The sequence below is a fragment of the Etheostoma spectabile genome, chromosome 18, assembly GCF_008692095.1.
Source record: "Etheostoma spectabile isolate EspeVRDwgs_2016 chromosome 18, UIUC_Espe_1.0, whole genome shotgun sequence".
Lineage (NCBI taxonomy): Eukaryota > Metazoa > Chordata > Actinopteri > Perciformes > Percidae > Etheostoma > Etheostoma spectabile.
The window spans coordinates 26619767-26633009 of NC_045750.1; the positions used below are offsets into that span (position 1 = coordinate 26619767).

A 13243-nucleotide genomic window follows, 5' to 3' on the forward strand; every position below is an offset into this window, starting at 1 on the left:
CCAAGCTGACTCATCATGGACAAACACTCCCCACCCCTACATGCACTGTGGGGTCCCTGAGCAGCTCCTTCAGCAGCAGACTGATACCCCCCCCCCTACATGACACTGTGGGGTCCCTGAGCAGCTCCTTCAGCAGCAGACTGATCCACCCACGGTGTAGAAGGAGAGGTACCGCAGGTCCTTATCCGGTCTCTGTCAGACTTACACACCTGCACTACTGATAGTGTTGTAGTTTCTGTTCCTGTTTTTCTCCACCTCTACATCAACACACTTTCTGTTTATCTTTATATTGGTATTTATAGTATTTTATTACAAGTACTTACTTTTCAATATTATGGTCTCAGGTTAATATAATTTAAATTATGCTACCGACTCTGCTTCTTTGCTCTAATTACACATTCAACTTAACTTAATTTTTAACGTCACTACACCGCAATATTGTTTCTCTTATCATGGAACCGCACTTTAAAATTCCTTTGTTTGAGGCATTTTACTTACTCAGTCTACCATATTTTCATTGTCTATTTCTTGCTGTATTTGCTTGTATTTTCGTGCTTACTTGTTTGTGTGTTATTGTTTGTTTTTGTTTTTGCTGTTGCTGCTATGCTGCTACTTGTAACAACAGAATTTCCCCGTCGTGGGATAAATAAAGTATAATCTATCTATCTATCTTTAGCTAATAATTTCAGCCGTTACAAACTGCTTTAGCTTAAATTTAACTGTGTATCCATACTTAAGGTCCTATGACATGGGGGTACCTAATTGTATGAAGTCTCTTATATAGACCTTGGGCCCTAATACTGTATCTGAAGTCTCTTTATATAGACCTTAGTGGTCTCCTAATACGTATCTGAAGTCTCTTTATATAGACCTTAGTGTCCCTAATACTGTATCTGAAGTCTCTTTTATATAGACCTTAGTGGTCCCCTAATACGTATTGAAGTCTCTTTTAATAGACTAGTGTCCCCTAATACTGTATCTGAAGTCTCTTATATGACCTTAGTGGTCCCTAATACTGTATCTGAAGTCTCTTTTATCTAGACCTTAGTGGTCCCTAATACTGTATCTGAAGTCTCTTTATATAGACCTTAGTGGGCCCCTAATACGTATCTGAGTCTCTTTTATATAGACCTTAGTGGTCCCCTAATACTGTATCTGAAGTCCTTTTATAGTAGGAGGTAACCTTGCCCCTCATGACTATAAGGGACGATTCCAGCTCGGCCATCGAGCTTTCATTTGTCAAAGGCGAGCAGGATACCCAGGGCTGGTTTACACTATCACCATGTCTAGCCATGGGGGGCCACAGGCAGACTGGGGGGGCTGTGTCCAGTAATTAAAAACAGACACTATGGTTTCAGTAATCTACCTCGTTTCAAACATACAGAGGCACAAAGCAGGGGTGCCCGGTCTCTCCCCTTATTTTTGGATATGTACAACTTAATATAGAAGGTGTATGAAGTGCTTTTAGATGTAGATGATATAGAATTACTGGTTTTATTTCTATATGTCTTTGAGTTATGAGCAGAAACAACTAAGTGTGATGCTCCCTTCGTACACTGTTTGGACTACTGGACACGTTAGACTCTCCAGTTTTTCATAAAACAAAATCATCTTGTGGAATGCAGATTTTTGTACGTTGAGTTTTGAAGCTTCAGAATGCACCTCAACAAACCAAGTCCTGCTGTGGAACCAGCCGGGAAAATCATAAAATGCTGATCATATAGGGGCGGGGGGAAAAATCAATACAGGATAGTATGGCGAATTTCCCTGGAATTACTTTATCGATCCACAGACGCAAGTATGATCTCTCATATATATGTGGACAGTTTGTCTGCTGGAAAATCTCATTTACAGCAATAAAATTGAAGTGAGATGACCCAACAGAGAAATGTTGAAAGGATGTGACTGACAAAGTTTCCTTTTGGGGACGTCATTTGAAATTGGTCAAATTAAAGGTAATAAAAAAGATAATAAATACAATGCAATATGTTTAAAATCAAATACTGTGTTTTGTGACAGTATTGTGAAGATATCGTATTGTGAGGTGATTCTTACCCTAGCATATATGACTCCACTTCTTATGTCTTAGTCTGTTATATTATGGACACAATCCTGCAAATGACAAACAGAAAATTAAATATAAAAACTCAAAGACTGAGACACGCTACATGAAGGATAGGAAAGTAAGAGGATTAGTAGACATGATTATGTGTCTCACCTGAAGTCACTGAGCCTATGAGTGGAGGAGTAGAGATCCAGACTGTTGGCTGACAGCTGGTTAGAGGGTTAGAGGGTTAGAACCGGGGCGGCAGTGAGACAATTAGCAACAGGGAGATATCAGAAACACAACCTGAACCCAGAATAAAACCCAAAAATGTAAAATAATTATACCTATCTTGTGGTTAGCAGTAGTTAGAAAACTGTTTAGTTCAGTGTGGTTAAAAAATGAAGAGGAATGTAAAGAAATGCAAGTTCATGTAAGTGATGAAAGAGATGCATGAGAAACAAAACTAGACCTAAATCTATTACAAAACAGCTCATGACACGGAGAGATCTTAGGACAGTCAAATATTGGAAGCACACTTTTATTTCGAGTCAGTTTGAAATCCTCTCATACAGTGGGATGTCTCTCTGTCCACCGGATCCATAGCTCGAGCTAAGATTACTACCAGATTGGTCATAAGCACCTTATATAAAAAAAACTCAACATTCCTTAATGTTTGGGTCATTAAAAAAAAGAACTCTACTGCTGGGTGTTAGGAGAGCTCAGGCAGCGTGTGGAAGCTTTCCTCGGACTGCAGCTGTCCTTGACAGCACACCTCCTACACAAACAAATGGGTTGTGTGTTTGCAGTTCTAATACCATGTCAATTAGTTTCTTGTCTGGATGTTCTGTGTTATTCACTTTAATCAGATCTATGTGTTTCTTTTTTGGCCGGGTGGAAAGAAAAATGTTCCCATTCTGGTCTGGTGACATTTTGGGCAAAAGACAACGAGGACTTAAATGAGAGACTGGTCGGACATTTAGGGATTCTGAGTGAAGTAAATGAAGTGATTAGAACGTTTTTTACACCTGCTCGTAAGTCCGGTTAAATGCACTAGAGTTGTTTGCCCCCGTTGGTTTGGCCAGGGGAAACGCGGCTCCAAAGCGGGCCAAACCACGCACCAAGACCTGCTGGATGAAGTGGTCTTGGGTGCATTTTAATTGACCTGTGGAGCGGTTGTTTGTGGTGAGAATGTGATCCGACCTCCAGGGCTGCTGTACTCGGGACGTTTTTCTGTTGTCCCGGACTGGTTTCGGACTCGGCCATTGGATTCGCCAATATTCTAGTCGGTCTGACCTAGTCCAGCACTATGTGCTTTTATTCTAAAGTAACTTCCTCTTCAAAACAAAACCATAGATGAGCGCACTCGTTCCAGAAAACAGGTATAGTTTAACTCAAAATCCATTAGGACAGGCATCAGGATTGGGCGCCGGTTTATGCCTGGCCGCATTATTTACCTCAACTATCCGGGTATCAGTCATTTTCACTTTTGCCACAGACTCAATGGGCCACCAACACAATGGCAGCGAGCACTTTGTACTATGGATTCTTCAGGACAAGTAAAAAGTTCAAGGAAAATTTTATACTTTAAGTAAATAATGTTGCTAATTCGACCCTTTCTTTCTACGATCGACAGTCTCGGTGAGCAGGGCAGACGTAGTAACGTTGCTCGCCAAACATGTCCGATAATTTAAATGAAATGAGATGGTTTGACCATGAAGATGCAAGAAATGGGCTCTAGTCCAGACCACAGGACCAAGCTCCTGCATTTACTTTCTTGCTCCTGCAGACACATCGACCAATGAGCAGAGTTGACGTTCTCGGTGTAATGACGCATTTTGGTACGCTTCCTGAACCGAGGGAAGACGCTCCACCCTCATCACCACAAACTCATCAACTGATTCGACCAAAGCTAACAAACAACAGGTGTGAAAGCACCTCCATTGGTTTGATGTTTGGAGATTCATATCAAATCTACAACGAGATTCACCGAGGAGTGATGAAGCGTATTTCTGACCTGTCTGAGTCTGTCCAGAGTGAGGATGTTTCCACAGCCAGGACGTGCGGAGGTACTTCTCTATGGCCGCCTCACGTCAGCTGACTGGCTGTCCTCGGTGCTGGGAGCCAGCCTGGCCAACATCTCCTGTCCTCTGGACATGGATGTCCTGTGGAGCCGGGGGACACCATGGAAGCAAAATCAGTACACCCAAGTAAAGTCTAACCATATATTATTTATTTTAGTTCCCCTCCTAGAACAAAGCCAGTCGAAGTGTCATTATGCACTTCTATTCACCATCCACCATCCATCCATCCATCCATCCATCCATCCATCCAGTTATTCATCAACATAAAGTAAGAACATGTACACTTCTTAATGTGGGTAAATTAGACACTGACAATTTAATAAATGATTTTATTTTCTACCCCTGGGATATTAGAAAAGATTTCGAAGGTGACTCCACAGCCAGGGATGGTGCTGCGCTGAGACATCCTCTTCATCAGGCTCTGGCAAAACCCTGCCACACAAACACAACCACATGTTCTTAAATTCACTAAAGTCTCGCAATACCAGACCTTCCTCACAGCGACGCGGAGGAAGGGTCTGGCTAGTCCACACAGCATTTGGATTGCGTCTGGATACCCTGCAGAGATCTGGGACCAGGTAACCATAGTCCCCATGAATCCACCACAGTTTAAATGCCAACACAAAGGCGCGAAAGGTGATGGACATCGGGTGAAAATGGGGACATCTGGCACTAGGCACGAACAATCTCAGAAATGAAACGTGTCGATATGGACTAGTGGAAAAGTGATGATGGAGGGAGAAAGCAAAAGAACACATTGTGTCAGACTGGTCTACCCATCATGCCTCGGGGCCGCCCACCTGTTCCGGTGACGTTGACGCAGATGCGTTTCTGGTACCCGCTGCATCTGGGGCGGGTGGCTCAGCTGAACACTGCGCTGACGGTCAGGTAGACCCTCTGGTCAGCTGACATCACGCGACTCAGCTGGGGGCACTTATGGACCGTCGAGTCCAGGAGGCATCCACCTTCACCTGGACAGCAAACATCAAAAGACTGGAAGATGAAAGGCTATAAGTAGGGCTTCTTGAATATGGAAAGAAAATCCCAATCACTATTACTTGGTCAATATTGGAATCACAATTTTAACATGAATATCATGATGTCTTTAACTGAAAGACATCAACAATAAAACGCCTAGAGCAGTGAATTGCCCCAAAGAGCCCATATTCTGCTCATTTTCAGGTTCATAATTGTATTTAAAGGTTGTATTCAGAATAGGTTTACATGGTTTAATTTCAAAAAACACCATATTTTTGTTGTACTGCACATTGTGCAGCTCCTCTTTTCACCTGTGTGTTGAGCTCTGTTTTAGCTCCAGAGTGAGACATCTCATTGCTTAATCTTTGTTGGGAGTTGCACATGTGCAGTACCTAGGTAAGGACTACTAGCCAGTCAGAAGCAGAGTATGAGGGCCTGACAGTACCTAGGTAAGGACTACTAGCCGTCAGAAGCAGAGTTATGAGGGTCCTGACAGTACTAGGTAAGGCTACTAGCCAGTCAGAAGCAGAGTATGAAGGCCCTGACAGTACCTAGGTAAGGACTACTAGCCAGTCAGAAGCAGAGTATGAGGCCCTGACAGTACCTAGGTAAGGACTAATAGCCATCAGAAGCAGAGTATGAGGCCCTGACAGTACCTAGGTAAGGAATACTAGCCAGTCGAGCAGAGTATGAGGGCCCTGACAGTACTAGTAAGGACTACTAGCCAGTCAGAAGCAGAGTATGAGGCTAGCAGCTAGGCAGCATTATAACGTGTGTCTCTGAAGTAAAGGCTGACTACAGTAGAGCTGTTTGGAGCAGTTGGTGAACAGTGTGTTCTGTTGGAGATGGTAAGTCCCTTTGGGGGGACTTTTTCACTTTGTGAACCTATAACATGCACAAAAGATATATAACACAAGACAAAAAGAGTCTACTTGCAAACGTTATGTGCAAAATATGGTTTTGTATTAGTACATTTTTGTGATCACTACGAGCCGAAATCGTATCCGATTGAAATTTGGATTCATTTCACAGCCTAGCTGTAAGATTTCCTCCATCTGCTATCTAGATGGTACATTATGATGTGCAAAAGATGTTAGTAAGACCAGATATAAGAGAGGGAAACCATCTCACCTCAGGATCATAACGTTTAACATATGAAGGTCAAAGAATTGTCTTCTCTCCTCCCCGTTGAGTAACGCATCCAGCCCCCCGGCCAGTGGGGCTGAAAGACTGCTGGAATCATCAGCTGGGGGGGGGGGAGGAGAGAGAGAGAGAACAATAGGGGTTAAACGTTATTATGACAACGGGGAATTTTGCCAAATTACAACCAGAAAGCCGCGCGAGGAAGGCCGTACCACTGAGATCCAGGAACAGGACAGGAGTGTGTTTCCATGCAGGGACAGGGACCCGTGGAGAGAACAGGACAGTCAGCACACTGACTAAACACCTAGTCCTAGTCCATCAAACAGAGTCCCACTCATCCTTAGTGGTTAGCGTTGAGATGAACGTGGGCTTCTCTCTGGAAACGGCATAACTAATGAATTAACAATCTGAATCAGAAGCAGCTTATTGCCAAAGTAAGTTACATTACGAGAATTTGCTTTGGTGGTTGGGGCTTACATAATACAGTTTCAAACTCAAGGCCTGCGGGCCAAATCCGGGCCCCTTGCAATTGATCAGGCCCGCATATCATTTAGGTTCCCAATACCTTTGGCCCACCTGTTTTTGTTGCTTTTTCTGACCTTTTGTGACTCTTATTACAGGGATGGCTTTTTTCCGTGTGCATGTTGGTCTCATTGCAGTCCTAATACAGCCAATTATATTTTGACAAGTGACTGAATGAACAACAGAATATAAAAATAATAAATCTAAAGCGCTGCAGGAACATCTCAATGAGCATTAGAGGAGTGTGTACATTGACGTAGGGATATAATTAAGACCTGGAACACCATATTAATTTAAAATTTTGATTTTGAAATTTTAGAGTATATTTTAGACTTTTTTTTTAGACTTTTAAATCCACGTGGAAACCGGGCAAAAAATACACCATTACATCGAAATGATAGAGTCCAAGTTAACTAGAGTAGCATTTAAAAGGATCAAGCAGCTTCATAGTTCAAATGTTCTAGCGTCAGAGAATTTCCAACAACTATTTTGCAGAGTAGTTCCATGGGTGAAAAAGGAGCTTTCCTGGAGATAAACAAGAAAAATACTAAAGGTTTTGAAAACTGTTCCTTCCAACACACCTCTTCAGGCGCTCCAGGGATGCCGCTGCCGGCCGACGGCACTAGGACGGCGTTGCGTTCTTCGGTGAGCGTCAGGCGAAATCCAGCAGCTGGGACTCCCGCTCCACATCGTCCTCTGACTTATCTACATGCACACACACACCACACACACACACACACACCACACACACCACATGGAACAAATCTCAAAATACAACTAATCTGTTTCAGATATAAAGGTGGAGGTTTTTGCATCGAATGCAATCAGGTAGGTTATGTATAAACAATGGGACACTGTATTTAACTCATTCCCCTATACTCCTACATTGAAAATGAAGTATTACATAAAGGGCTTTATGATCGTTAAATATTATCGTCTATTGATATTCTTTGGAATTGGATGTGATGATATGATCACTTGTGTTATCTTCACAATGGTTCTGTTGTCCAAATGAATGATTCCACACAAATGTCATCAAAGATTTATCCATGTAACATAATGTTATAATACCTTTTATACATTAGAGGATATTATTTACAGATTACTATTCTAGTGTTCATTATCTTGATAATTATATTGGATTTTGACTTTGGATCCTGTAACTATATTTATCATAAAAAAACGTCTTATATGTTGTGACATGATTCCATATCTTCCCCAGCCCTATCCATACGGTATCTCGTGTACTAAAGCTGCTACGAATAACAACCGGCAGCTTGACCCTTCCACACCATGACAACTCTCACAACTCAGGAAAAAAGCCAAGTGTTAAGTGAGGTTAAATCTAAAATGTAATTCACGTCGCAGCGACGCTCCCACGTGCGCGGTCGGTACATCGCTGAAGCAAATCCACCTCACTCTCAATCGCCTCACCACACACTCCCCACACGCACATGCGGCCCTGCTATTCTCCTACAGAGACTCAGCACAACCGGACTCACGCTTTACTCTGAAGACAAATGATGATCACTGTCAGCACACCAGCATTCATCAGTCATGACTCAGAACGCTTCTATTCACCCATGTCTGTGTTGTCAGAAGTGGATGAAGCAATTATATTGCTTAATTGCAGCTACATAATAACGGTGACTTAAACTGTCCATCACTGCCACTCGGTTATGACAAATTAATGAAGAAAAGCGTTTTTGTGGCAGTATAACTATAAATGGGAAATACATTTAAACATTAGTAGTGGGAGGAACTGAATGTTACTATAAACGGGGCATACTGACAGTGAAATAAAGGACTGTAAATGTTGCCGCTGTTATCATTTTGCTTCCATATCAAACTATGTGCGATTTTTTTTTTTGGCTGATGTGTTCCACAGCGTGTACCTGGTTTGCAAACTATTTCTGTAGCTGCTGGTCCAGATACTCCTGTCTTGAGTGAGCGTGGCCAGCACTGTTCCCATCATCCTCTCCAGGTCTAGCTCCACACACCACACACACACACACACACACACACACACACACACACACCCCCGCACACAACACGCACACACACACACACACACCCACAACAGACAGAGTAGACTTTATATTACAGTTAGTTTTCGTCAGATTGTTTAAGATTCTCAACATTCTGACCGCACTTGAAGGCAGCTTCATTTCACAAAGGAAAAAAGAAGCTGTTACACACACTCTGGCAGTTCAGGGCTTGTGTTCCGTGTTTTTACCCCCACAGTGTTAGTGTAGTACACGTTTGAAGAGTTGAAACATTTCTCGTACGGACTTCACACGGTTTTTTGCGTCGCAGTGTGGAAGATGCATGCTGATCTACTTACTTGGTAGCTGTCCATCTCATCCCCACCTGCAATTGAAATTGAGAGTGAATCAGTTAAAGAGTTATACAAAGGTGCTATTTAGTCGGAAGTCGATGAATTTAAATTCCATTCGTACAAATTAAGCATGAAAACCAAAGACAAGGTAATTAATATCCATAAAATCCACCAATACCAAGTAGTGAGATATTCCTGCTCAACCCATTGTGATTCGCGCCTTTGGAGAGACGGGCCTGTCGGATCTTGACGTTCCGATGGACACAGAGAGATATAGGTGACGATGAGGGGCATGTGCCGAGTCCGGTTACTGAACGCACCTTCACCTGGACCGTCGCGGACTGACCTGCAAGTACAGATTTACATGAGAGGAGAGTATATTTATTCCTTTATTTTACCTACTAGTTGAGAGGATATGCATCTACTTAAAAACAAGAACAACTGTAACTTAATAGGGCGATTTTCAGCTGTATTACCTCATAAAAAGTGCTTGTTTGCCACTGACAGACACTTAGAATATGAATCTGAGCCTGACACATTATGGAAATGAGTCTTCAGGACAGACCTTTAAAAGCTCTTGAGACCTTTCTGTTTCCAGAAACAGCTCTGAGCTCGCTAGCACTAACCAAACAGACTCCATTTAAAAAGCGAAACTTTTGAGTGTATATAGAGCACCAACTTATTTCAAAGTAAATCATTAAACTATGGATTATTTCAACAAAACTAGAGTTGTGAGGGTGCCAGAGTGGACAGACCACAAAATGGCTTTATAGTTTTGTTTGGTTCTGTGGACTTTGAATGAAGTGTATTTTACGAAACTAAAAATTACTGTCTGGTGGCTTTAGGGAACAACTTTTTGCCAGATGCTTTATGTTTAAAAAAGAAATCCTTTCATATAATGGTGTCAGAACTTAGAATATTAATCTGAGTCTGTCACTGGCTAAACGAGCCCTTTTTGACGTAAATACAAGCTGGACAATTGTCCTCTTAACTTACATTTAGCTTGTTTTCCCACTACCCACTGCAGGGATTTATTGTGCTTTTATAATTATTGATCTGTTTTATTGTATGTATTTATTTTGCTGTGAGCACTTTGGTGGTGTGCTATGTAATAAAATGTACTACAGAAAAGGAAACTCATGGTCTCACATCAGAGTATAATAGGAGACAATAAAATTTAAGCCAGTGTCCATGTTCAAATGAATACAACCACAAATACAAATGATCTTCAACTCTCCCAAACAAACAAGATCCAGGATACCGTGCGGAGCGGAAGACTCCTCCTGTGCGTAGTCTGTGGAGGGAAGAACCTCTACAGCGCTGAACTCTCCCGCCTCGTTCAGCCACTCCGCTGCACCACATCTCCAGGTGGCGGGTCACCTCGCTCCACCTGCAGGTACAGCATGGACACGCATCAGTTCAGAGCCGCATTTTTGACACACCATAACCTTTAAGGTTGGACACCTGGTAGATGATGAATGTTGGTGGACAGTTGGCTATTTTACCATTAGAAGGTTAAACAGACACTAAAATAGCATTCATATTGTTAGATACTATGAGACTAGAATTATTTAAGTAGACACCTAACCTTATTTTCTCACTTTTAGAAAATGCAACTTGTAGGGATAACTTGTTATTATTTATTTTTATTCTACCTGGACCCTAGTTCCTGTGTTTTTGTGTCTACGTGACTGATGGAATAACAATCTTTAAAAATTGGTCCAGTATTAAGCAAGCACAGCTACAGTGGAAATTAGGGGCAATTGCGCACCTTCAATTTAGTCAAAAACGTTGTTAGCCACAGCAGGCTCAGATTATTATTTAAGTGTCTGGGAACGTACTAAATCTGCAATGGAAAAGGAGGACGGGGCACCGCGAGCCGAGCCGAGCCGAGCGAGCCGGCTGGTATAGCATTGGGTACGCTCATTAGTGGCTGGAATTGAAGGTGCAAATTTGCCCGATAGGATGACACTGCAGCCCGGTATGTGGCTGCCGGTTACAGCGTTCTGGTTTAACACTGGACCAAGATTTTGTGCTGCTATTCTGACAAGTTGCTGTTCTCCATCATACCTGGTCCCGGGGGAAGCTTCTCCTATATGTCTATATATGTGTTTCTTCTATGTATTCCTTGTTTTAAACTGACAATGACAATGACAATGAAGTGAATCTGTTCCCATTAGTACTTAGCACCAAGCACTGGATATAGAGTCCAGGTGAAAACAATTACAAAAGACCCTATAGAGTGGAGTGGACTTGGCTGTATGCATTTTTTTTTCTGTAAACACACCTTTCTCTGAGGGTTCGGGTCTTGGCTTGATCACTCCCAGGCTCCACAGGGCCAGGTTCCTCGATGGTGGCCTGCTATGGCCGTACCTTCAATGGCCACCGCCCCCTCTGCCAATAGTCCACAAAGTCCTTGACACCGGCAGAGAACTCCTAAAAAGTTATAAGATAAAGACATTTTGTTTAAATTGACATCTTTAAAACTGATATCCCCTCTCCATTGTTGTTTCATCATTTGTTTTATTTACCTGTGGTGTTGGGGAGAATAACTCAAAGGGTAAACTGTGGTTTTTTCAAACCTTTTACCTATATTTTGTGTCTTAAGTGACTGAGGGAACAACAATCCCTGACAGTAGTCAGAAGAGGCAGACGCGCTGTCGGCAACCAGTGAACAAGCTACAATGGAAGTTAGAGGGCAATGTGCGTAAATGCACTTCATTCAAAGTCAACAGAACAGAGTAAAACTATGAAAAGCTGTTTGGTTTCACATAGTGAAGGTCTATCTGGATAGGATCCTTTTAAGAATGTGTCAGACACATAGGGCGTTTGGCACATGAAAGTCAGAACTCAGGTCTGGACCAAGGTTCATGTTTTTGTTACATTGTACACATTTGATCCGCTACATTTTGGTTCACGCTGCAGGTATTCAAGCACACTAAAGACTATAATGACAAAAACTACGTCCGCCCGTCATTCTATACATGAGTGCGGACAAGCTATTGGCTTGTAAAAAAAAAAAAAAAGATAGCCTGCCAAGCTCTCTTGTATTGGTCTGAAGTCGAACCTCGAATAATGGTTGGACCTGGTTCGTTTGGTCCAGACCGGACCACTTGTTTTATGGACCAAAATTAGTCTTTTGATTGGACCGTGGTCCGGGGAAAGTTCACACCTGTAATTTGTCTTGGCCCAAACTCAAAAGTCTGAAAGTCGGACCAATGCGCTTGGCTTAGAGTTTTGTCTTGCATGACGTGCAAAACCTAGGGAAGGGGTAAGGGGTAGGGGTAGGGGTGAGAAGAGAAATGAGATTCAGCCTGTAGTGGTAAAAAAAAAAAAAAAAATCTTAAGTGGACAAAGTTGACGTACGCAATTTGCCCCATAGGGTACACTGCTGCAAGCATTTCGCCTTAATCGGACCAATTCAAAGGTTGTCGCTCCATCAGTCACTTACACACAAAAACATAGAAAAAGATGATTTAAGGTTGAAAATACCTGACATAGTTATTGTCTTGTTTATTTCTCAAATGTTGTTGAAAGAGTGAATAAGTGTTTGAGTAATGTGTGTGTGTGTGTGTGTGGTGTGTGTGTGTGTGTGAACCTTATTTCAAATGTTACCTTGGAGCTGTCGAAGACCACAGTGCATTGAGGTCTCTGGAGGGGGAGGCGAGCTGGATGAACCATCTCTGGAGCGATGAACACCGACTCGTCCTGCCCCAAAAGTGGTACTGGCAGAAGACAAAGTTGGACAGTGGCGCGGCAGACCGTTGGCCTGGAGGTGTTCACCTGAGAGAGCAGAGACGGGGAAATGCACTCAGCTACACAGTAATGATCAGCAAACACTCGGCTGTAACAAGTATTACATAACTGTCTATCGCAATCTTTTATGGAATGGTGGTTCTTTGTTTAAACCGCCATTCACTGTTTGCTACTTGTAACAACAGAATTTCCCCGTCGTGGGATAAATAAAGTATAATCTATCTATCTATCTTTAGCTAATAATTTCAGCCGTTTACCAACTGCTTTTAGCTTAATATTTCAACTGTGTATCCATTACTTTAAAGGTCCTATGACATGGGGGTACCCTAATACTGTATCTGAAGTCTCTTTATATAGACCTTAGTGGTCCCTAATACT

At 42.3% G+C, this 13243-nt stretch overlaps 1 protein-coding gene across 7 annotated transcripts in view; it reads right to left on the minus strand.

The window, feature by feature from the left end:
- LOC116705791 (kinesin-like protein KIF13B) overlaps positions 1-13243 on the minus strand; it is a 74959-nt gene that overhangs the window by 10658 nt on the left and 51058 nt on the right. The window lies entirely within an intron of this gene.